Source organism: Cygnus olor, chromosome 2, assembly GCF_009769625.2.
Source record: "Cygnus olor isolate bCygOlo1 chromosome 2, bCygOlo1.pri.v2, whole genome shotgun sequence".
Lineage (NCBI taxonomy): Eukaryota > Metazoa > Chordata > Aves > Anseriformes > Anatidae > Cygnus > Cygnus olor.
The window spans coordinates 159,825-186,681 of NC_049170.1; the positions used below are offsets into that span (position 1 = coordinate 159,825).

A 26,857-nucleotide genomic window follows, 5' to 3' on the forward strand; every position below is an offset into this window, starting at 1 on the left:
AATGGCAAATGTAACTTAAATGTAATGTAGTAGAACATATGTCTGAAATTCTTAACATGAACATAATTTGTATGTTACTTCTAAGCAAAATAAAAATTGGCTGAGAGGTTATAAACAAAATGTTGCAAACATGATAAAAATAAGTGGAAGAAAAATTAGCTACTAAAGACTCTGACAATGGTTGTTATACACAAGAGAGTATTTTGTTTTGTGTTTTTTGTTATTTTGTTTGTTTGTTTTTACCATCTTCAGAGATCTAAACAAGGGAATAAAAGACATGATTAAATTCTCGAAAGATTTTGGGGAAGTTTCACAGCGAGTAAGGGCAGAGGATTAAAAAAAAAAAGCAAGTGGGCCTAAAATGTTGGAAGATTTAGGCTGGAAAAACACAAGCAGGCAGTGGAAGATAAATCCTGAGGTGAAAGAATTATATGTCTACAGTAGAAGGTAAGACAGTTTTCTAACCTTTTCAGCTTTCCATTCTCCTAGTACATAAATACATACATGAAATCACAAGAATATGGAAATGCTAGGCACAGCAACTGATGGCACAGGGACATGATTACAGTGCTCAGGCTTCAGCTGGACAATTAAGTTTTCAAACAAGCTCTTTTTCAGCAACTGAGTGTTGCGAAACTGGAAAACATCCATCTCTAGCACAATACAGTGTTTTCCCTCCTCGTCTCTCACCATACTATAGACACAGCAAGTTGACAGAGGACAGCTCAGAGCAACAAACTGCATTTGGCAATAAGGTCATGAAACTGTACAATATGCACAGTAACATACTGCCTATACTCCCAGAGAAAGAAAAACAAATAAATCTAAATGACAAGGGACATGAATGGTGGCACAAGTGACTTGTTAACTGCACCTTAAAAATGCAGAGGGTAGAAGAAACTTAAGTTGAATCATTATGGTGTTCAGTGTTTAAAAAAAATAATTTGCAGGAATATGCTGGTAAGACTCAAATAGCGGAGAGGTGTGTTCGTGTGTGGATGTGAACTGTGACAGGGAAAAGAGTTACTCAGTGCATGTTATATGATATTACCTGTCACATTCCACAGTCCTTCCCATTCTTGGTACTCGGTTGTGTCTAGGACCCAAGAGCACTAGGCGGTACAGATAAAAGTATATGGTCTTTGGCCTTTACAGTTTAGAAGTGAAGTTAACAGATGGAAATAGAAAGGGTGCACAGGAACAGAGAGAGCACTAATCATCATGATAGGCAGTGGACTTGGCACACCAGCTGTCTAGCCTTGCTTATTTTGAATAGCCACCAAATTCCTACTCTCTGCACCCCATCATCAGCACCTGTTTCCTGACCAATTTATACTCAGCCTGCAACTTGAAACCATAGAAACAATGTTCTTGTAGGAAATTTTACTCTGTTCTCTTTTAGGAAGCAAATGTGCTTCATTCTTCAAAGAGATTCCCTAGCGCTCAGATGCTACAGACAAGCTAGTACATGCACATATGATATAGCAATGCTGAATGTTAGTTATAAAAGTGATGGCAAATAGTAAGGCACAAATCTCTGCTAAGGTTATACAGAGAAAGAATTTCTAAATTTTAGTTGTAAGCCCAAAGATATATATATATATATATATATGTATATATGTATATATATATATATATGTGTATATATATATAAAGATAATTTCTTAAAATTTATGTAGTTAAGATCCCAGATATTAACCTGGACTATGATATTCACCTACTCTAAACAAGCATAAAACAAAGTAAAAAATATAGTGTAAAGTATATGTAATGGAAAGTCAACCACTAATATTTCAGCCATAAGGAATAAGGCAAGCGGAATATAGGAAGAAAAAAGTTACAAAGAAAACACTTGTCATAGTTCTGTCCTTTAGAAAAGCTTCTTTTGTCTATAACATAACGGATTCCTTTGTTACTTCATCTGACTTGTAACAATTCTTCCACTTACCGGATTGTTTTAATGCTTTTTTTCCCCCCAGTTTCTCCACCTCCTTCTGCCATTTGAGTTAATCTTTTTTCTCCCTAATCAAATTCCTGCCATTGTGTATCTCACTACTACAATTCTGTCTGTTCTGAACTTGGCAAGTACTTTTTTACTCTGATAAAATCCACTTTTTCTGCATCCCTCTGTCTTACCATTTGCTGATTTTACCCCACCCTACAACAGCTTTCCCATGTATTTATCATCTCACTTAACTCTGGGATGCTTTGCCTCTATCATGGTGTTGCAAAAAGTCAACAATCACAATTCACATTTAGAAATAGAGAACAATCACTTGAAGGCCTACACCCTTCTCCTTGTTATAGCCATTTTCAAAGGCTTATAATTGTTCTTTCCTATGTCCTCCTTTACACATTAACTCCATTGATCTATGTAAGTACCAATTCTGTGGACCCTCTTGCATGCTTATGGGACACAGCTCTCTGACATTTCAAACCAGACCAAGTCTAGACTACCTTCAGAAAATGACTCCATTCTGTCTGGCAGCTGTTAAAGAATGGACTACATACATCTAAAATAGTTAACAGTCTTTCAGCTTCTAATCCTTTTGCAGTCTCACAAAATAAAAATGCTTAGGAACCTGACTGCAGCAGGGACCCAAAGACAAAGCATGAAAGAGAGCAGGAACCAGTCTTTTAGTCATCTGGCTTTGGCTAAAGGACAACAGACACTTCTTAAGACTTATAAAGATTTAACAAATTCTCTTGATTCCTGTAGCAACAATGCAGTTACCAGCTCCTAAACCTCCTCCCCCTCACAGAAAGCTGCAGGATCACCTACACAGTAACTGTTAGTGCTGCACTGTTTCCTTTCTGGTCCTAAACATTCACTGAATTCTAAAGCAGTGATAGCTCAGGACTGGAGGCTGTGATGGATGAAGAAACTTAAAAACAGAAGAACAAACACTGCTTATTAATGTCTATACATAATATATACAAACACATACAGAATGCTGCTTCTAAAATTTTTGCAGTCACTTTGAATTCACCACTATTCCACTAATGCTTCTGCATTCCACATATTAAAAAAAAAATAAAAAAAAGCAAACTATGCTTGGATCCTGCTTGTCATCCCTGCTAGATCTAAGTCTGCTCCTTTAGAAGAGCATTACAATGGGTTTAGAAGAAGTGGTGCCTGTTACATATAATTTGTATTAACAGTTTCTTATGTGGTAGATCTAGTGCGAGTAGACCTGTCACTGTTTTTACACAGCTCTCCTTTTCTCCCTTCAGGCATAAGAAAGGAGTGCCCAGATAACTCCCTGCATACACTTTGTTTCCTGTTTTTTCATATTTGTCTGTCTACTCTTTTGAAAGAATTAATACTAGAAACTCTGATGCCTCTTCAGCTGCTTTTCTTATGAAAAGTTGCAAACAAGTCTTAAGTAGTTGCAATTTGTGACTGAGGAAGGAACTCTTTAGATGGGAACAATAGTGCACAATTGCCTTGTTTTACACAGGGAGCCAGGTACAGTGCCACACTATTCATAGCTCACTCCCTGTCAGCTGCAGGATCAGAGCACCTGAATGTGCAGACAGCCTCCGTTTCAGGTACAATCAACAAGAAGCCTGGAGCCTGCGCTGTTGAGCTCTGAACAGAATCTTCCCTGTAAAGCCTTCACAGAGTATTTCCATGGGAACAGATACATGCCTTTCCTGTTGCCGAGGAGACACAGTCACTGCTTTTTCAGACTGGTGAACATTGTCCCCAAAGCATTTCAGCATCTTTAAGATCATAAGGAGTTTTGCATAGGCATAAGCACCTCCTTTCCAGTTAAACATGTCCATCATTCTATTTTTCAGAACCTGTTTTAAGCACTTTGATATAATGCAACAGATTATTTCCAATAACTGGCTTTGATTTCAACATTTTAAAGTGACATTGCCAAATTAAACACCTCCATATGCCTGGAAGTCTTTCCTGCTATTGTTCTGGCAATTTTTCGGATTCACTTTCACTGACCTAACATGCAGTAAAAGCAATTCCTTTCTCTCCAGGGGTTTCCTTTGGTATGGATCTGTACTTAGAGAAAAGCTGTGTGGCAATTCCAGCGTTCATCTCGCCTCAATATTCCACCACTTCTGCTATTTTTACATGGAAAACATGTTTGTAAAAATCAAAGGGCTCTCTGTACACTCGAGGCCTCAGGAGGGCAGTAGCGCTGGATGGTAGTGCACACACAAAGAGGCAGATTACTAAAACGTTTCGAAGCTTGCCGTCAGTCGAGTGAAGCCATGGTCAGCACAGATAAGAGTGCCCCATGCAGTTTCCTACTGCCCCTGTGTGGCAGCCTTTAGCAGTTAACTGATGCAAAATTCTGCAGTGCAGGATCTGAGCGGAGGGAGGATCTGCACTGCAACAAGGCAGGAGCAGCGCTGCAAGCTTAGCAGAACGTTTCTCAAGCTTCTGTGGAGGAGCAAAAGGGGCTGCAGGCAAGAAGTGTCCACCTGACTGCCACAGATTCTCTTTTCAGACTCTTTCCTCCCTCATACAAATTTTCCCCCATCCTTTTAGGGAGAAAAACAAACAAACAAAAAACCAACCAACCAAAAGCCTGGTAGTTGAGAATTAGCAGTCTGGGGAGGGAGTGACAACTGATATGGGAATAGCGAGCCCTTGCTCATCTGATGCAGGGAAAGAGGAACAGCTGGAGACTATTGTTCAAAGAAGCAATGGATGGAGTCTCCCATACTGGGGGAGCCTTGAACCTTGGGATTTCTGTCAGCAGAAGGGCGCCTTCTCCACCTGTATATCTGAATTTACAGAAATTTACAGTGCCCTAACAGTCAAAAGGAACAAGCTCCAGGTTCTAAGGAAGATTTCAGAGCCACCTGTGCTGGACCATGCATTAACACCCAGAGAAAAAGGCGCATGACAATTGTTGGACACATTTCTGCAATCATCTGCCAATCATGCTGTCACAAGAGGTTTGTTAAGTACAGACCTTGATCCAGGATGTTGCAGGGACACCACTGAGGCTTGTTCAGGCCTTGAAACATCACCCCTTGCTGCTCATCCAAATGGCACATAACAACACTGCCTAAGGAGTCATGGAACAAATCAAGAGGGACGAGAGTACTGGGGGCAAGAGTGAAGGACATAGGACCCCAGGTAATCTTCCTGATCTTTCAGGTGCAGGGGAAGGTTTAGGTAGAAGCAGATTTATCCTGCAAGTTAATTACTATGTGCTATGTATATCAGACTAGGAATCCATGCCCTCAGATAAAATGACATTGCTATCTTCCTCATTTAGGTTCTTCAAGAACAGGACAAAATCCCTCTATCAAGCTCTGTCGGGTAAACTAAATACAGTGAGTGACCACAAGGACTCAGTCTAAAACAGTTTTAACTACACCTTGTATGTCTCTTCTGAACACATTTTCATATTCCAACAGCCTTTTTAAAGTACAACTACTTTATTACAGTAAAATATAGTGATGTCCCTAGAATGGCATCCTTCTTGGACCATTTCATTCCTTCACTACCACAATCCCAAAGGCCATTTGCAACTATACACACTCATCTTTGTTTCTGACTACACGATCCTTGTATATTGCCACACTAAAAACTACAGGTGTTAAAAGGAACCTAATGTATACATCAACTATATACAGAGTCCAAATTCATAGAATCATAGAATGACTCAGGTTGGAAGTGACTTTAAAGACCACCTAGTTCCAACCCCCATGCCATAGGTAGGGATACCACCCACTAGATCAGGTTGGCCAAGGCCCCAACCAACCTGGCCTTGAACACCTCCAGGGATGGGGCATCCACAGCTTCTCAGAGCAGTCTGTGCTTCACCCTTGCTGTGAAGAATTTCTTCCTAACGTCTAATCTAAATCTATCCTCTTTCAGTTTAAAACCATTCCCCCTCCTCCCCAATATTCATCACTGCATTAATTATATCATCTTACATCTCCTTCCATATATTTCCACCTGCATCCAAAGACTCTACTCTGTAACCTCAGTGCCAGCACAGCTCCAATGCTGGTTCACAGACATAGTCTGTCACAAGTGCTTAAACCAGTCAAGAAATACATCCACCCCTGCACTGCATAGCCCCTGAGGTCTTTGTTGAGTAAACAAAGCAGTAGAGTTCTTCAAGGGAGTTTTGAGCCTCAGAATGAGAATTACCTGAGCCTGTAATATCTAAGAAATCTTACCACTGCCACTGGCTTTACAAAGAAAGATAAAAAACAGAAGTAACGTCAAATAAAAGGTAAAATAAGTGAAAGCTCCAACAAAATGCAAATCTGCAGAGTGTTGTCATGAGGCAGTACTTATATGTAACACTGGAATGAAATGTTGGGCTTTACTCTCTCTACCGCATCTGATTTAGATAAACAAAACAAAAACAAAACAACCAAACAACCCAAAAAACAGAAACAGAAAATAAATAGTTTGCTAAGAAGACAAAAGCTAGTGCCAGACCTGCAGTGCCTCTCAATTATGTTTCTACAGTCACAAATCCTGGAACATAAAATCATTAACTATCACCCCATTGCTGGGTACCCAAATAACTCTGCTTTCAAAGCTAAGATAATATCATTTACCTTCACTACAAAGACGAAAAGTAAACCTGAAGGAATGGATATCTATTTCCAGCCAAAAGAACGGTGTTACCAAAATGAATACACAGCATTATATGAGTCTTAACTCATATTAAGTCTATGTGATGAGAGCTACATTGATTACAGGCATCTAGTTATTAATTTGGCCTTCCTATGAAGTTCAAAGTGAAGGAACTTTTTGTGGGGCTGCAGATGTCAGGAGATGATGGCAAGGAAATGCCTTAAAGAAAAGGATGTACCTGCACCAGGAGAATTATAATACTTCTGTTAGAAAGGACGTACAAAGATCGAGTCTGACTACCTGACCACTTTAAGGCTAACCAAAAGTTAAAGCATATTAATGAAAGCATTATCCAAATGACTCTTGAATACCGACAGGCGGTGGGCATCAACCAACTCACTGGGAAGCCTGTTCCAGTGTTCGACCACCCTCACAGTGAAGAATTTTTTCCTAATGTCTATCCTGAACCTCTCCTGGCACAGCTTTGTACTATTCCCGTGCATCCTATCATTGGTTGCCAGGGAGAAGAGACCAGCACCTCCCTCCCCACTTCCCATCCTCAGGAAGTTGTAGCAAGCAATAAGGTTGTCTCTGAGCCTTCTTTTCTCCAAACTAGACGACCCAACTGTCCTAAGCTTCTCCTCATAGGACTTGCCTTCCAACCCTTTCACCAGCTTTGCTGTCCTCCTCTGCATGTTTTCAAGGACCTTAACATCCTTTTCAGACTGTGGAGCCTAGAACTGAACGCAATGTTCAAGGAGTGGCTGCACCAGCACTACATGTAGTGGGAGAATCACCTCGTTTGACCAGCTGGCTATGATGTGTTTAATGCATCCCAAAACGCAGTTTGCCCTCTTGACTGCCAGAGCACACTGCTGGGTCACATTGAGCCTGCTGTTGACCAGCATTGCCACATCCCTTTCTGCTGAGCTGCTCTCCAGCCACTTGTCTCCCAGTCTGTACCTTTATCTGGCATTCCTCCGTCCCAGGTGCAGAATCCAGCATTTACCTTTGCTGAATTTCATGCCGCTGCTGACTGCCCAATGCTCCAGTCTATTTAGATCCCTCTGCAAGGCCTCTTGTTCCTTGAGAGAGTCAACAGCACCTTCCAGTTTAGTATCATCACCAAACTTGCTGAGGATGCCTTCAGCTCCTGCATCCAGAATGTTGAACAGAACTGGCCCTTGAATTGAGCCCTGGGAAACACTGCTGGTGACCATCTGCCAGAGAGATGTAGCCACACATCATTACAACACTTTGAACTCTAGCGTTCAGCCAGTTCATTGCCCAGCATGGCATGACCCTGTTCAACTCACAGTTGGACAATTTGTCCAGAAGGATGCTGTGAGGGATAGTATCAAAGGCCTTACTAAAATCCAGAAAGGTTAAATCCACTAACTGTGTAACCTTATCATAGGAGATCAAATTGCTAAGGCAGGACTTTTCTTTCATGACCCCATGTTGACCATGCATGATAATAGCTTTGTTCTTTTAAATATCTTTCAGTAGCATCCAGGACAAACTTCTCCATAACTTTTCCAGGTATCGAGGTTAGACTAACAGGTTTGTAGTTTCCTGGGTCTTCTCTCGTGCTCTTGGTAAAACATTAGCTAGTTTCCAGGCAGCTGAGACATCCCCAGTCTCCCAAGACCTTTGGTAAATTCTTGAGTTATAACATATGTTAGCTATAGCATAGTTAGTTAGCTAGCTCTTTTCGTAGTTGAAGGATAAACCTTTGCATTCCTTGGTTGCAGGAACAAGAAGGAACATGACCCACACGCTATCTGCTCAGATGCACTGCTTTGTTTTTACAAGAATAGGGCCTATCCCTAGTTGAATTAATTCAACTATTATTGCCTTAGTTGAATTAATAATCTTTGGTAATAGGAGGAAAACCATCACCAAAACTTCAATCCTGGATTTGAAGAGAGCTGACTTCAGACTGCTCAAGGAACTAGATAGTAAGGTCCCCTGGGAAACTGCTTTTAAAGACATTGGGGTCCATCAGTGCTGGCCAGTTTTTAAGCACCACCTCCTAAGAGCACAGGAACAGGCAATTCCAAAGTGTCAGAAGTCAAGGAGGAGGGGCAGAAGGACAGCTTGGCTGAGCAGGGATCTTCTTCAAGAGCTTTGGTGGAAAAAGAAAGTACATGGCTGCTGGAAGCAAGGTCAGGTAACATGGGAGGACTACAGGGATGCTGCTCTCCTTTGTAGGGAGAGAATGCAGGCTGCCAAAGCTCAATTAGAGTTGAAGCTGTCCAGTAGCGTGGGGGACAATAAAGAAGTCTTTAAGTATGTTAATGCGAAAAGGAGGACCAGAGCAAACATTGGTCTGATACTTGATGAGGATGGTCACCTCACAAACAGGGACACAGATAAAGCAGAGATGTTTAATCCATTTTTCGCCTCTGTCTTCAACACCAGTGATGGGCTCTGGGACCCCAGCCCATGAGTTGAAGGACCATGACTGTAGGAACGATAAACTTCCAGTTAATCCCAAACTTGTGCAGGATTTGCTGCTCCACCTGGATGCATACAAGTCCATGGGGCCTGATGGGATTAATCCGAGAGTACTCAGAGAGCTGGTTGATGTCATCGTGGGACCTCTCAATTATTTTTCAACGGTCTTGGGAATCTGGAGAGGTCCCAGTTGACTGGAAGCTGGCAAGCATGGTCCCAATTTTCAAGAAGGGCAAGAAGGAAGGTCCTGGCAATTACAGGCCTGTCAGTCTCACTTCAGTGCCTGGTATAATTATGGAGATTATTCTGGGACTTTTTGAAAAACACCTAAAGGACAACGCAGTCATTTGTCAGAGCCAACACGCATTCACTAAGGGGAGGTCATGTATAACAAACTTAATTTCCTTCTACAACAAATCATCCATCTAGCTGACTAAGGGAAGCCAGTTGTTGTAATCTTTCTGGATTTCAGTAAAGCTTTCAATACTGTCTCTCACAATATTCTTCTGGACAAAATGACCAGAATACAGTTAGATAAAAGCATAATAAGATGGATGAGCAATTAGCTGGCAGTTTGGGCCCAGGGTGTTCTTCTAAATTGGGTTACATCAGACTGGTGACCTGTCACTAGTGGGGTTCCCCAGGGCTCCATTTTAGGACCAGTCCTCTTCAATGTTTTCATAAATGATTTGGATGAAGGACTTGAAGGTTTTTTGAGCAAATGCGCGGACGATACCAAATTGGGTGGAGCTGTTGACTCCATCGAGGGTGGTGAGGCCTTGCAGAGAGATCTGGACAAATTAGAGAGCTGTGCAATCACCAACAACATAAAGTTTAACAAGAGCAAGCATCAGATTCTGCACCTGGGAAGGGGCAAGCCTGGTTATACAGAGTGGGGGATGAGATGCTGGAGAGCAGCCAGAAGAAAGGGATCTGGGGGTTTTGATCGACAGCAAACTGAGCACGAGCCAGCAGTGTGCCTTGGTGGCCAGGAGGGCCAACCGTAACCTGGGGTGCATCAAGCACGGCATTGCTAACCAGTCAAAGGAAGTGATCGTCCCACTCTGCTCCGTGCTGGTGCGGCCTCACCTCGAGTACTGTGTGCAGTTCTGGGCACGACAGTATAAGAAAGATATAAAACTGTTAGAGAGTGTCCGAAGGAGGGCAACAAAGGTGGTATAGGGTCTAGAGGGGAAGACATATGAGGAGCAGCTGAAGTTGCTTGGATTGTTCAGCGTGGACAAACGGAGGTGAGGGGAGACGCCATCGCAGTCTACAACTTCCTCCCGAGGGGGAGTGGAGAGGCAGGCGCTGAGCTCTGCTCTCTGGGGACCAGCAATAGGACCCAAGGGATCGGCTTGAAGCTGTGACAGGGAGGTTCAGACCGGATATCAGGAGAATGTTCTTCACTGAGAAGGTGGTCAGGCACTGGAACAGGCTCCCCAGGCAAGTGGTCATGGCACCGAGCCTGCCTGAGTTCAAGAAGTGTTTGGACAATGCTCTCAGACATGGTCTGATTTTTTGGGTGGTCTTCTTGAGACCCAGGAGTTGGACTTGATGATCATTGTGGGTCCCTTCCAACTCAGATATTCTATGATTCAATATGTAAGTGTACAAATATAGATTGTAGTACTTGTGCATATGCTCTTTCACTGACCTGAAGTAACATGCCTTCCATGCACACACAAATCCTAAAAATATGAGCAATCATCATGAAAATGTTATAACTCTCTACTCACTGTAAAGGAAACTTATGAGGACTAGTTCAGATACAGACATAGACAGCTAATCAAATAAACCATGTCTTCTTTATGTACTAGTAATGCAGGGTGGCAGAATTTAAACCGAGAAATCACAGAATAAAATGTGTTTTGAGCAACAACTATTTAACAAGTACTGAAATGTACAGTTGCAAAATGACTGGTGTTTGTAAACTGCTACTCTTCAATTAGTTGCTGTGATAAAAAAACTACTGAGCAAACTCCATGAACAATGATTATGTCAAAAGCAGCACTATCTGAAGAACACTGCCTCACTGATTTTAGCTGGGCTACACAGCCCTTGTTCTCCTCATGTTTCAAGATTTTCTTCACAAGTTAGAGGTAACAGAAGTACTGTGAAGGGAGAATACTGTTCAGGTTGAGAACCAGTCTTAACCTCATTTACAGGTCCCACAAGTTGCTACAGCAAAACAGTGAGGGGAGAAAGAAACAAGAAACAGGAATAAGCAGCCAGGACAGATTGGGAACTTATTAAATGGAATTTAGCAATAAAGCTGAATTATGTGAGCCCATAACTTATACGTTTTCAAAGAAAGAAGCAGAGCAGTTGAGAACAATTTTACAAAGAAGGAAGCAGGAAAGCTGAAGAAAATTCACAGTAAGATTCACTTGTAACTAGCTGTGTTTGTAGGCATTTGAAATAAACTAATTTGGGTTAACGTAGCATAATCAGGAAAAGAATAACAGCAAGATTGCTACACGTTGCTAGCTCAGTCCCAGCCCTTCAAAGAGTGAGTTTTCTAAGTATTACACTGAGCTGGCACTGTGACCTCACAGCCCACAAAACCAGCCATACCCTGGGCTGCACCAGCAGCAGCGCAACCAGCAGGCTCTTGTGAGACCCTACCTGGGCACTGCCTTCGTTGTGGGGCCCCCAGCACCGGGATGTGGAGCTGCTGGAGCGAGTCCAGAGGAGGCCACGAGGATGCTCGGAGGCTGGAGCAGCTCAGCTGTGAGGAGACGCCGAGGGAGTTGGGGTTGTTCAGCCTGGAGAAGAGAAGGCTGCGGGGAGACCTCACAGCGGCCTTCAGTGCCTGCAGGGGCTGCAGGAGGGCTGGGGAGGGACTCTTGGGCAGGGGGTGTAGGGATAGGACACGGAGTAACGGCTTTAAACTAAAAGAGGGTAGATTTAGATTAGATGTTTGGAAGATATTCATCATATTGAGGGCAGTGAGGCACTTCAGGAGGCTGACCCCAGGAGCTGTGGGTGCCCCATCGCTGGCAGTGCCCAAGGCCAGGCTGGATGGGGCTGGGGGCAGCCTGGGCTGGTGGGAGGTATCTATGCATGGCAGGGGGGTTGGAACTAGATGGGCTTCGAGTTCCTTCTCAACCCAAACCATTCTGTGATTCTATGATCCAGGCCTACTAGATGATATAATCTGAGACATCTCTGTTCTGCTTCCCTCCAAGGCACCTTCATACTTGCATGAAACTCAAAGAAAACCCTAATCTTACCAACCGCTTCCAGGAACCCCAACTATCCACATCAGACAGAACACCCACAGCACAACTTGCTAAGAAAAACACAATCAGGCTTTTGAAGTTTTGCCCTTATTTTGGTGAAAACTGATTTCCCAAAAAAGTTCTCCCAACTTCACTCCTCTTCCCATCTAATGTACACTCCGTAAACGGAACCAAAGTATTTTTATATTCAGTTTTAAATCAGTCCAGAAGACTTGCATAGGTATGGGAAAACTGTAAGTTCAGAGAGCTAATACACTAAAGAAACCACACAGTCAAAGATGGGGGGAGTTACAGCTATACTGCTTAAACTCTTTATTTTCTTTAAAGCTGCTTAACAAGGACTGACGTTTGGAATAAAAGAAGCATTTATCACTTACTATCCTTGTATTTTTAATGAAGACTGTGGAAAAATACACATTTCTGGCATCAGAACTCATACCAAATGTCCACTTAGCCAATGATTAGTACCAGATGCTCAAAAGAAAGACTATAATAAAATAATAATAAATTTATTTTCACAGAATCATAGAATGGCCTGGGTTGAAAAGAACCTTAAAGATCATCTAGTTTCAATCCCCCTGCTCTGGGCAGGGTTGCCAACCACTAGAGCAGGCTGCCCAGAGCCGCATCCAGCCTGGCCTTGAATGCCTCCAGGGACGGGGCATCCACAGCCTCTCTGGGCAACTTGTTCCAGTGCCTCACCACCCTCCGAGTGAAAAACCCTCTCCTAATTTCTAACCTAAATCTCCCCTGTCTTAGTTTAAAACCATTCCCCCTTGTCCTATCACTACCAACACATGTAAACAGGCATTCCCCCTCCTGTTTATACGCTCCCTTCAAGTACTGGAAGGCTGCAATGAGGTCTCCCCAGAGCCTTCTCTTCTCCAAGCTAAACAAGCCCAGTTCCCTCAACCTTTCTTCATAGATGTGCTCCAGCCCTCTGATCATCTTAGTGGCCCTCCTCTGGACCCATTCCAAGAGCTCCACATCCTTCTTGTGCTGAGGGCCCCAGGCCTGCATGCAGTATTCCAGGTGGGGTCTCACAAGAGCAGAGTATATGGGGACAATCACCTCCCTCTCCCTGCTGGCCACCCCTTTTTTGACGCAGCCCAGGACATAGCTGGCCTTCTGGGCTACAAGCGCGCACTGCTGGCTCATGTCCAGCTTCTCATCCAGCAGGACCCCCAAGTCCTTCTCCGCAGGGCTGCTCTCAAGTTCTTCTTCATCCAGTCTATATAAGTACCTGGGATTGCCCCAGCCCAATTGCAACACCTTGCACTTGGCCTTGTTGAACTTCATTAGGTTCTCATGGGCCCACTTCTCCAGCCTGTCCAGACCGCTCTGGATGGCATCCCTTCCCTCTGTTGTATCGACTGCACTGCTCAACTTGGTGTCATCTGCAAACTTGCTGAGGGTGCACTCGATTTCATCGTCTATGTCATTGATAAAGATGTTGAAGAGCACCGGTCCCAAGACCCACCCCTGAGGGACACCACTTGTGACTGGCCTTTTCTGCAACTACATAAGATATTCAAATAAATATTCATCAGATATTCAAATAACCATACTCCACTGCATTAAAACCTTTGCCTTTTGAATATATGGATAGAGCATCATAGCCACAATACTACTACTATTGCAAGAAACAAGACATACCTATTCCTCTTGTGACCTTCCTTCTTCTAACTGTTATAGTTTATTAACTTCCTGAGCTTGGACTACCAGCAATGGACTTGTCTAACAACTTTGTTTGAATTCATCTATAGTACAGAGTTAAAACATCTTTTAGTAATAAGTGCTATGATCTAATTTGGCATGACATGAAAAATATCCCTTTGTGTTTGTTTTAAGCCTCTTGCCTGATAATTTCATGACATGTCCATATGTTCTATAAATAGCAACTTGCCTTTCCCCCACTGATGGCTGTATAGATCTCTAGCACAGTTGTCTTTGTCTTTTTTTCTAAAGAATTCTCACATACCTCCCCTGATGGAATCTCCCAATTTCTCACTATCCTCATCACCTTTTCTAGAATTCTACAATTTCTACTAGTTAATAAATCTTAAGGGATATAAAACTGCATTCACCATATAGGTAAGTCATGGAGTTTCATAACTCTATAATAAAAAAAATCAGTTTTGTTGATTCTTTTCCTATAATATCTAACATTGGATTTTCCATTTTAATGGCTAACATTAAATTGATATTTGTGGAGATCTATAAAGATGCTAAGATCTCTTTCCTGAGAGAAAGCAGATAGTTTGGACAACAACATGGCTACATTGGTAGACTTATTTTCTCTACACACTTTACATATAAACTCATCAACATTCAGTTCACAGAATCACAGAATTGTAGGCGTTGGAAGGGACCTCAAGAGCTCATCAGGTCCAAGCCCCTGCCAAAGCAGGTCCCCTAGAGCAGGTTGCCCAGGTAGGCATCTAGATATGCCTTGAACATCTCCAGAGAAGGAGACTCCACAACCTTCCTGGGCAGCCTGTCCCAGTGCTCCGTCACCCTCATCGTGAAGAAGTTCTTTTGCATGTTGGTGCAGAACTTCCTGTGCTACATTTTGTGGCCATTGCCCCTTGTCCTATCCCCACAAACCACTGAAAAGAGGTTGGCCAAATCCCACTGTCTCCCACACTTAAGATATGTGTAAACATTGATAAGATCCATGTTCATTCTGCCATATTATCATCAGGTTTGAAAAAACCTCATCCACAGTTCTTAAGAAACAGGTTTAGGCTCTACTACACAGAATAATGTCACATCATCAGCTAATTTTATTGCTTTGTTATTTACCTCTTTAGAAATCATTTATATAATACACTGGCCACCAACGGGACCAAAATGGTAGTCCTTCTGTTACAAGAACTGAACATTTATCCATACTTCTGTTTCCTGTTAAGGGATGCAGCCAATGAGCAGCCACCCCTCAAGCAGCGTCAGGACTCAGAGATTCCAGCCCAGTGTGCCTGAAGACTCAGCGGGCTCTGCCCCAGGCCAATGGACGCAGCTGCTGTTTTCCCATTTGCAGGCTCAGTCACTAATGAGTCCGAGTTTGCATGCACACACTCAGACACAGGGAGAACACTGACACAGCAGTTACACTGAGAAGGCATCTGAAAACTTTTGTGCCTTCAACACATGCACAGTATGCACATGCCAGTTCTCACACAAAACATAAGTACCAGACAGCCAACTCCTCCTCTCCAGCTTACCAGGATTGACATTAACTACTGAAAGCATACATGCTGCCACTCTCTAGATTCACAAGCCCATACATATTCATGGATCCCTTGAGTATCACACACCCCTTCTGCCCACCTGATACCCCAACCTGGATCCCCCATCCTCATACCCACTCCACAGGTCTCCAGCTTGCCAGCCAGTCCTGCTTTTACTTTGCTAGCAAAAAGATGCAGGTAGTCATACACCCATCTCACAGACATCTGTGGCAAGTGTTCTGATTTTGGTTGGGATAGTTAATTTTCTTCATAGAGGCTCATTTGATGCTGCATTTTGGACTTGTGGTGACACTAGGAGTGATGACACACTGACATTTTGGTTGCTGCTGAGCAGTGCTCTCACAGAGCCAAGGACTTTTCTGCTTCTCATGCTGCCTTGCTGTTGAGCAGGCTAGGGGTGCACCAAGACCTGGGGGGGGACACAGCTGGGAGAGCTGACCCAAAGGGACGGCCCATACCACATGGCATCACGCAATAAAAGCTGGGGCAAAGAAGGATGAGTGGGGGACTTTCAGAGTGATGGTGTTTGTCTTCCCAAGAAACCGTAACGCACGATGAGCCCTGCTTTCCTGGACGTGGCCGAACACCTGCCTGCTGATGGGAAGCAGGGAAGGAATTCCTTGGTTTGCTTTGCTTGCAAGCAGCTGTTGCTTTACCAGTTAAACTATCTTTATCTCAACCTGCAAGGTTTTGCACTTCTACCTTTCTGATTCTTTTCCCATCCCACTACGGGGCAGTGAGTGAGCAGTTGTGTGGTGTTCAGCTGCCTGCTTGGGTTAAACCACAACAGCAGGCAAAAAAAAGCCTCCAGTCAGGGAATTTTGCTTAATTTAATTTATTGGCAACTAACAAACCTTTAATTATTGATTCTAGTACTGAGAAATAAAAATAACATGTATGGAAAACACCTCAGCCTCACTCTGGATGTTTCCACTTTCCAGTTTCCAATCCCCCTGCCAGATGTTACATTCAGTCCCTTTGGTGAGGCAGCAGGCAGTGCAGGAGATGGGGGTCACTGCATAGGGGTTCCTTTTCTTTTTTCAGCTCTTTTGTTTCTTATTCATCATTGGTTCTTCAATGGGCCATAGTGCCTTACAGGTACACCTTCTCCTTTTGTGTCCTCACTCCTAATCATTGTCCTCTTGTACACATTTTGTTTCCTCAGGTGTCTCTTCCATTCTGCTCTGGTGTTTCCTCACCCTTCTTGGATATCTTTTCTGCTCTTGCATTTCTCTTGCTCTGCTCCAGCAACACTGCTTGTTCCTGCTTGGGCATCTTCCTTCCAGCATCTCTCCTACCTCTGCTTGTCTCCCCTTGTGCCTGGCAACTACTGCCCTTTCTTAAATATTTTCACAGAGGTGTCCTGTGCTCCTCTGGTTCTAGTTTTGATGTGCGGTGGATCCATTTTGTATGTTGCTGAGCTGGCTGGAAGCAGCTATGACCAACACAGGGCAATTTGTGACCTCCTCCTATACAGTCACTCCTGTAGCATGTCCCCACAAACCCTGCTGATTTTGCCCAATATAGCGCCCCACACTCGCGGACTGCCTGAGTACAGTACAAGCTCTCTGTTCATCTCATAGGCCTGCCCAGACACTGGACCACCTATCTACTGACAAGCCCTCAGTTTGCTTGAGATCTGCCAGCAGATTACACGTGCACCCCCTGCCACACACACCAGGTCTAGGGAAGACACCCACCCATCTTCTGCAGCTGGCACCTGGCACATGGGCTGTGACCTGCAGCTGCTGCTGCTGAGACGCTCGCTCATTTCACTCACCCCAGTCCCCCACAGTAGCTGGCGCTTGGGACACATGCCAGACCCAATGGGAGGACTTGAGATCCTTACCTGCTCTGGCTAGCCCTGAGACTCCCCCTCACTCCAGCTGCTGGCAACAAAGCCCAGGGGTGCCTACACCCCCAGTTGCTGGCCCCAAATTCACTCATGCTGGTCCCCACAGTAGCTGCCATTCCAGACACAAAGTCTTTGAGATCTGTGGAGATGCTCCCAAGAGATATGGGCCCTCTAGCTACTGACACTGAAACAACCACTTGCTCCTGTGGCAGACACCACAGGCAAGGGATGGCTGCACCCCTGGGTCTGACTCCACTTGCTGGTATACACTCACATCAGTCTTGCCCGTTTGTGGCACCTATTCTTTACAGAACTCACACATAGGGTAGAGAGATTACACAGAAAGTTAAGAATGGATTTAATAAAAAGATAGGATAGACTGTGACAATCAGGCACAGGTCTCAGCCAGAGAAATGTACTGACCAGCTACTGTGTGCATGCAAGTGACCCTTTTCATACCCTCTTCTGTCTGTCCTCCCACTTTGCTTCTCCCCACCCCACTACCCATAAACATTTCCTAGTAAGTTTTGCATAATTCCACAGGCCTCTTCAAATATTCCAAACCCTGATGTTCCTCTTGTTTCCCCCTTATTATCAATTACCAAGTCCAGGGGAATCCTCTGCAAAGTTATGCCTGTAGTTTCTTAATGGCTCATCATTAAGTGACTGCAGACATTTGGTCTTTGTCTCCATTATCCCTTAAACTAGCAGTTTGTGTCTTTGTGGTTTTGTTTAGCACTTCCTGTATTTCATTGTTATCCCCTTTGCACCGAAAATATCCTTGACATGATAATCTTAATGAAAGAGAGGTGCACTCTCACCTTTTGTGTACCCTTATATTCCCTACTTATCCTAACTATTTATGTGGAATTTTTCTTGTTGACTATATACGTCCCTTATTAGCCTTTACGTTCTTCGGAAACCTCACTGAGAGCATTTTCAAAAGACTTAAGTACAATGCACTGACAGGCCTGCTCTTATTCACATGATTCTTCAAAGAATTCTAACCCTAATAGAACAAGCGCACAACAGATGATAGAATAAGAACATAATAGACCTGTGGGGCACTGTTTACCTCTGCAGAAGACATTCCGACTCATTCTCTGCAATGGCATACTTATGGCACAAACGGGACACTAATTCTTTGAACAAAAGACAGGACGCAACTAATTACAACTTTGTGTACAATTTACAATGTTAAATACACCAGCACAGAAAGATGGCTGCAATACTTGACGGAAGCATTCACTCAGAATTAAATGTGAAGGATTTATAGACAGCCTGACAGAAGGTATTATAGACAGCAGTTCTCTCTTCCTCTTATCATATTGCAGCCAATGTTGATCACATCTCAAGAAAGTATACGGCAGAATTAATAAAGATACAGATATATGAAAACTAGCTATGAAATAATTCTCTTATGAAGAGGAGCTGAAAAAAAGGGCTTTTTTTTCAGGAAAAAAGGGCCGTACACTTTTTGAGGAGAAAAGTGTACAGATGTAAGACTACTACTGAGACAAAACTAGGAGCACATTACCTTGTTACAGAAGATCTAGGTGACCACCAAAAGAACAGGGGGCAACAAATTCAAGATTAACATAAGCTTTTTCATGCAGCATACAGTTAGCCTATGGCACTTGCCAAGAGACATTGAAGATGTATAAATGGGTCAATTACATATGGAGCATCCAGTTTTCTTGACCCTAAGACCACACAGCAAAAGTTTTACATGCCATACAGCCAGAAGACACACACCACCACATACTTTAGAGGATGACTGAGAGAGGAAGTAGCAAATAGTCCACAGAAAAGCTGTAACAGCAGATGTCTCACATGTTCCACCACACGCAATTGGGACCCAACTGGTCTACACATAATACTGGAGACCTAGTGTTGGCATTCCTGGCAGTCCCTGCTTGTTTGCTTCCTTTCAGAGCTAGATCTGGACTACTAAGAACAAGAATTGCACCAAAATTACTTACAAACTATATATAGACAGCCTTGTACTAGACAATTAGATTCATACATGAATACCCAGAGCTGTAATACTAAGTATTAAGAGGAAAAAAAGAGAAAGTTTGTAAAGAGCAAAGCCCACAGAACAAAAGCCAAACTCTACTGAGAACTAACACAAACCTTCTGTGAGGGGCAGCTTATTGCTTAGCATTAATCATGAGAGATTTGAAAGACCGTTCTAGGGAGTGGCAGGGTATTGGACTATTTTTTTAATAAGCACTATGAAATATCAATAATGTCCCCAATTTGCTGTCACAAAGCAAAGAACAAGTGTCAATTGGGGAATGTAGTTAAAAGCAAAGGTACCTCCACAGGGAAGGATTAGTCAGACAATATTCATCAGTGTCATTCAGCATATGGGAAATTAATACAAAATCACCTCTAATAAACTGGAGTGTAGGACAGATCTATTGTATCAAGACCTAAAAACATCTTATTAAGATAGATTCATTCAAATAATGTGTGTACTTAAATGCAAGGAACAATCTAAGAACAAAGGATAAAGAACATCCCCCTAAAGCAAGAGATTTTATCTTGAAAAGCAGAAACTCTGAAAAGCAGTAACTCTGAACTGGAAGTAGGGACCACAGTGTGAAAACAACTCAAACCACATTACTTACCCTACTGTGGCAAAGAGAGTCAGAGAAACTCTTGGATTTATGGAGAGAAGAAACTAAGGAGAGAGGGATGATTTTCTCCATATGCCTTAGCCACTAGAGAAGTCCATGTGGGAACACTGGATAAAGTAGTGTCATGTACAATTCACAGAAATGTTGAAACAATCCAGAGGTCTGAAACATGTTGACCATGAAAGTCTTAAATAATGCAACATGTTTAATGAACTAAACACAATGTTCTGAGATGGCACCATTGTGCTAAGTACATTCAATGTAAGTACAAACTCACAAAATCTCAGGTACTGAAGGACTTTTAAATTAAATAAGGAAGGTAAAAAAAAAAAGAACAAGAGCCAGTGGCCAAAAGTTGTCATCATACAAACTATGCTACAAAGCATTGCCACATAGCACATGGCAGCTAGGAGCACAGCAAAAAAAAATAAAATAAAAATGACATTCCTCTCAGACAAATACAATGGCACTCCCTTCTACATAAGTAGAACTGGCACTGCTGGAACCTGCACCCCTTGCCTGTAGGACAGACAGAATATAACAGACATCACTAACAGAATACTTACAGAATCAAAGAAAAGTGGTTAGTGTAGTGTGTTTACATGGCAAGGTTTTGGTAGTGGGGGGCTGTAGGGGTGGCCTCTGTGAGAAGAAAGCAGAAGCTGCTCCATGTTAGGTAAGGGACAGTTTCAGACAGCTCCAAAGGGACCCGCTGCTGCCCAGAGCTGGGCCAACAAGCAATGTTGTTTGCACCCCTGGGAAAGCAGAGTTAAGAAAGGGAAAAAACTGCTGCACAACAGCAGCTGGGAGAGCGAGGAGTGAGAAACAGCCTTGCAGACACCAAGGTCAGTGAAGGAGGGGGAGGACATGCTCCATGCACCGGAGCAGAAGTTCCCCTGCGGCCTGTGGAGAGGCCCCTGGTGGAGCAGGCTGTCCCCCTGCACCCATGGGTCCCACACGGAGCAGATCTCCACGCTGCAGCCCGTGGAGGAGCCCCCGGTGGAGCAGGTGGATGTGGCCTGGAGGAGGCTGCGGCCCATGGAGAGCCCCCGCAGGAGCAGGCCCCGGGCCAGAGCTGCAGCCCGTGGAGAGGAGCCCCCGCAGGAGCTGGGGGCCTAGGGGGAGCTGCCGCCCACCCGTGGGGGACCTGTGCTGGAGCAGTTTGCTCCTGGGGGATGGACCCCGTGGTACGGAGCCCTGTGGGAGCGGTTCTTGAAGAGCTGCTGCTGCCTGTGGGCAGCCCCCACAGGCTCAGTTTGGGAAGGACGGCATCCTGTGGGAGAGACCCCATGGGGAGCAGGGGCAGAGAGGGACCAGGAAGGAGCGGCGGAGACAATGAGCCAGGGACTGACCACAGCCCCGCCCCCCCATTCCCCCACACTGCTTGTGGGGAGGACATAGAATAGGGTGGATGGGGGGAAGGTGTTTGTACTTTGCTTTTAGTTTCTCACTGCTCTAGTTTGTTAGTAATAGGTAATAAATTTTATTAATCTCCTTATGCTGAGTCTGTTTTGCCCATGATGATAATTATCGAGTGATCTCCCTTGTCCCTATCTCAACCCTTGAGCTCTTTTCATCATATTTTCTCCCTCACCCTTTCCATTTGAGGAGCAGGAGTGAGAGAGTGGTTGTGGTGGGGCTCAGCTGCCCACCTGAGTAAAACCACCACAGTTAGCGTGGCCATTAGATCTTCCAATTCTTCATTGCCCTAACTCAGTACTGACCTGACAAATCCCTTCTTAACATATTTGTCTAAGTTCTTAAACCCTCAACTGATAGAGCGTCTACAGGCATTACATTCCGTTTTTAATTTACCTAACCAAACTGCAGCTTGTCTTTCTGGAATGTATAGGGCTCACAGTAAGGCCAAATGGAGGCCCATTAGAGCTCCGTAGAACACATATGCCAAATGATACAAAACTCTTTTTTAGCTGTGAGATCTAATAATCTGTAAACAACCAGTAAATTGCATGAGCTTTGTACTTTCTCCTGAAACTACTCATACTGGCCACTATCCACAAAGTAACTGAGCTGGCTGGTATACTGATCTGACTCCACATGGTTATTCCTGTGATCTCAAACAAAAAGTAAGAATTAAAAAAACTTAAGTAGCCTTGCAACTTGTTCTTTTGCTATGACAGAAATGGAAAGATTTAAAAAATTATCTACAAGTAACATTTAAAAATCATTCTCTGCTGACCTAGCAGCTACAAACACAGCTCTTGCCTTCCATCTAGATATCACCTTGTAACTGTAGATTCTCCAGTTTCCATGAATCACACATAATTTGCCGGGGAAAATTATTAAATCTTTAAAACTACTGAATTCATATATTTTGAATGTTATACCTTATTAGGCCTTGCACTTTCTCCAGATCAACTCCAATTTCTTTCACATCATGAAAAGCACATTAAAAAATTAAAGGTCACGTGCATATCAAAAGTCAGGTTTATACAAATTTCCACTTTGGTACAACAGCTGTTCGTATAAATTAAGAATATATGATTGGTAAGCTATATTTTCTTCTCTGTGGTTTAGGATCTTGATAGGAGTTGAACCACCTTTATACAAATTATTTTTAAAATTCATTTACAGGCAGAGAATAAGTGTAATGCCCAAATTTCAGGGTACAAATTAAAAGACACAATGTTGATAGACTCAAACTGATATCCTGCAGGAGGCAAAATCTTCAGTCTAGCTGGAGGCTTCATTTAAAAAATGATGATAGATATATTCAAAGAAAAACAATATCCCTAACTTTGGACAACTACCATAGGCAAATACAGACATCATCTTCATTATGATAACAGTACAAAACAGTAAAGGCTATTGGACTATCAGAGGCTATAAAGGACAGGAAGTTTCTTTCTCAAACATTGGAGCCAATGAACAAAAGGGTTTTTTTGTTTGTTTTTTAAATAGAAAGATGGTGAAAACAGCTTTCCATAAAATTCATGAGATCCTTGTCCAACACTAAGGCGCCAGGGCTATCAATATATCCAGGTATGAGAATGACCGTATTGTCATTGTCTGTATGATTACTTTGTGAATATCAGAAACACTTGACAAGAGCAACTCAGGCTGTCAATTCATGAAAATCAAGCAAACCCCAACTGATGACCTTTGAGTAACACTTCCTGAACAAGACCACTATCTATGTTACAAACACATTCTGGATAACACAGCAATAACTCTGTAAGCCAGAAGAAAAAGCATGAAAGTTGTAGTTATTTGCCTGTTTCTATGCACTTACGATGTTTCTGTATAAATTAAAAACCTGAATAATTCCTGTGGTATAGTGCCAGAACTCTCAATGCTTTATATTTTTAAGTCAGAACCATTCAATTCCTCCAATCCCACCCTTCCAGAAAAACTAAGTTCCTTGAATGCTATTCAGTTTAAGGGGAGATCAGCAAATTCCAGGCGTTAGCTCAAGTACTCTGTTTGGAAACCAATGTGGCAATATCACACTGGAAGAGAAGTGAGCTCCAAGTGATTAAGAGTACCAAAGTTTAAAGTTAACACCTTATCTTTAATTGAGATTAAGATCAATTAAAAGAGTTTTAATACATAAACTCGTCTGATTTCAGACAAGGTTGTGGAGTAAGCTGTCTGCAGAAAGTCAGACTACATTAGCAGGTATACTCTGCATTAACTTTAATATCAATGGCTTCTAACAAGTTAGTCATCATAGAGGACACAGCATTTGACAGTTACAGGAAGGGAAGCAAATGGAATGGTGAATCAGAGCTAAAAAGGAAATAAACTTTCCTAGGCATTAGTTAGAAAAAGCATTTTGCCATATTTGCTGTCTTGCATTCAATAGGTAACCTGAACCCAACACCATCCACAAGTACAAACACAAGTAAGAAAATCACAAATGAGCTTCCTGTGATTAACAGATTATTATTCTCATTGCCTTTACTTACAATTTATTTTGTCAAGGCCCTGCAGTCACACTCCTTTTTGTCTGGTCCCCCCTCCACCAAATCTCCTCAGCCTTCTGTAATTTGGAGCCTGAATGACAGGAACTACCAAACTGCCTTTCTAAAAGGCATACCGTTAACCAGCAACAGCTGTAAGCTGGATTCAAGTGCCCACTACCTTTAAGAAAAGGCCAAAGTGAATGGTCTTATAGTCCTCCCTGGATTCAGAATCCAAGAGAACATTCAGTTGAACAGAAAAGGACAGAATAGTAACAGAAAACATAATCACAGAAAAGTAAATGTACTGAAAATAAAGCTAGATGAGTCTAGACCAGGAAAATGGAACAATTCCTGCCAGTGAAGATAACTTAACATTGAAAAAGCAGACATAAGAATTTGTATGATTTTCTAAGATTATTTAGCCCAAACTATTGATTCCAACTGACTAGAAAAACATTCAGTATTTGCCTTGTTTTCCTGTTCTTTTTTCATATATCTAGCACTAGTCAGAGACAGGATGCTTTGGTGTGACTTAGTGCAATACAGTTCTTAGGTTCATGTAAGTCATGATCAGTAAACTACTAATAGTATCTCTCTGTAACAGACTTTCCTTAGCTCAGCCAGCAGATAAAAAGCCACGTCCAAAGTTCATAACTATGCTGTGGCAGACTAAGCAATATGGTTGTCAACAGGCCAAACAAGATGGCAATAACAAACATAATTTCTCTTAAAATCAAAAGGTTTTACATTAGTCTATTTGTTTCCAATGAAAAATAGGTTTAGTTTTTCTAGTAGGCACTCTACCAGTGAAATGACCTGTGCAGGCTATAAAAGGCAAAAAGGCACTGATCCAGTTGTAGGAAAGAGAAAGTCCCTTACAGATGTATTGTGCATTGGCTGAGAAAAAGATAGGTGGATGAAGCTGGGTATTTACACGAGGATTGGAACTACTGGTAGAAAGTAAAGACTGGAGAGACAGATCTCAGTACCTTATCACAGAGATGACCAATGGATATCCAGCAACAGCAGGCACTAGAGAAGCCTAACAGCTACATGGTAAGAACTAACCATGCTAATTTAAATCTCTGTAAAAAGCAGGGCAACCCTATAAATCAATAACCATCTGGCATGAACTAATCACATTTACTTGTAGCTACTTGGGTAATAAGCCACCAGAGAGAATACCTGCTACTTCATCTTCTTCATTCTTTCCTCTATTAGGCCTGCTCTTAGCAACTGCATTCTCTAACATTACTTGATCTGAACCAGTCTACTCTGCCTAATCATCTGCCTCCCTGACAGTAGTAGTAGAAACTATCAGAAAAGGAATTGACTAGTAAAAGGACCAGATGAGATCAATAGCAGCTAGAAGGCAATTCAGAACTTATTTCACAAAATAACATTTTCCAGATGTCCAAATATTTTCCAGTGTCAATATAAGTCACATTCTTCCCACCTAGAACAGGTCACTTTTCAAAGGGCTAAAACCTACCTGTACCCAACTAGGTAGATGATGAACACCTGGAGTCACCTCTGTATAGACCAAGAGTGAACAGCAAACTTATCCAACAGGATGGGGCACGAAACCAGATATTATGTCATGATGAATTAGCAGCAGATATTCTAATTGACCTGAAGCAGGAACAGCTTTAAGACAGCAGGCTGAAGATGCATTTGGATCCAGGTCTGAAAAAAGAAAATACATACGGAGTGAGAGAGAAGCAATATACAATATAAATAGAACTTCCTAGAACAGACCAACCTACGAGACACTTCAAAGACAGCACAACTCAAAGAAAGAGAAACAGAGAGAGAAAGAAAGATCAAGAAAGGAAAGATGCAACAGACAGTGATTAAGGACTTCCCGTCAGACAACTGCAAACAGGTGCATGTCCATGTTGCCAGTAAGGTACTTTTGCCCAGGCACTGGGCCACATTTACAAACTATTCAACTTTCAGACTGAAGCTGACTTATATTTGGGAAAGTTGGAGAAAATATGGAAGTACAACACTTGCCTATAATCTGTCAACATGTTGAGGCTTACTTTAATAAGAACCACAGAACGGTTAAGACTGGAAGAGATCCCTGGAATTTGTCTAGTCTAACCAAGAAGCAAGGGTACTTTCTCACATGGATGTTCTCAATTACATTTCTGCCATATGACATCCATGGCAACCTTGGGAAAGAAGACCAGCTCAGGAACTTTAACCAAATCAGCTTGCTTTCACTCTTAAAAAATGGTATCTTTAATGGCTGTCAGACTACCATAGCATCTCAGCAGGCACTATCAGCTGCCTTGGTAGGCTGGCGAGAGTGTTGTAGATTAGGATAACTAATGATCCCACAGATCCAGGGTACAGTCAGGCAGCTTCAGTGGCTACATATTCATGACAGGTCCCTGAGCAGATGAGCCGAGGTAAGAAGGAAAAGGCAGCTGCTCCTTGGAAAGAGCTGAGCCAGCTGTACCTGTCCATACAGAATATTGCTCTTTTTGACATCTCTTCACTGTAGTTGATGAAGGACAGAAGCATTACAGCAGAACATGTGAACAACAGCACTCACAGCATTCGTGGGTGTAAGCCCACACCTAGTGATACAGTTAGGAGCAGCTGTTCAAAGAAGAGATAGGCAAGAAAGGGAAATACAAGCATCACAATGCCAGGCTAGGCAGTGCTGGTCAGCATAAGGGCAAACAAATCCATCAGGGACTGTAACAAGGCTCTCAGATCAGCAGGGCCAAAACAAAGGCAGAAAGATTATGGTGAATTCTACTTAGAACAGAGACAAAGTCAAGGAAGGATAGAGTCTCAGAAAGCGGTGGCTGAGTTAGAACACAGCAATGGAGGCAGTGCAAGTAAGAAGGGCTGGGCCAGGAGAGCAAAGTGAGACAGTACATG

General features: G+C 42.8%; 1 protein-coding gene across 2 annotated transcripts in view; it reads right to left on the reverse strand.

Annotated features, from left to right (window-relative positions):
* SMARCD3 (SWI/SNF related, matrix associated, actin dependent regulator of chromatin, subfamily d, member 3) overlaps positions 1-26,857 on the reverse strand; it is a 111,043-nt gene that overhangs the window by 82,311 nt on the left and 1,875 nt on the right. For both annotated transcript variants that reach the window (XM_040549878.1, XM_040549874.1), the window contains exon 3: positions 25,452-25,645. The gene's annotated coding sequence lies outside the window, so the exon portion shown is untranslated. The remainder of the gene's footprint in view (positions 1-25,451; positions 25,646-26,857) is intronic.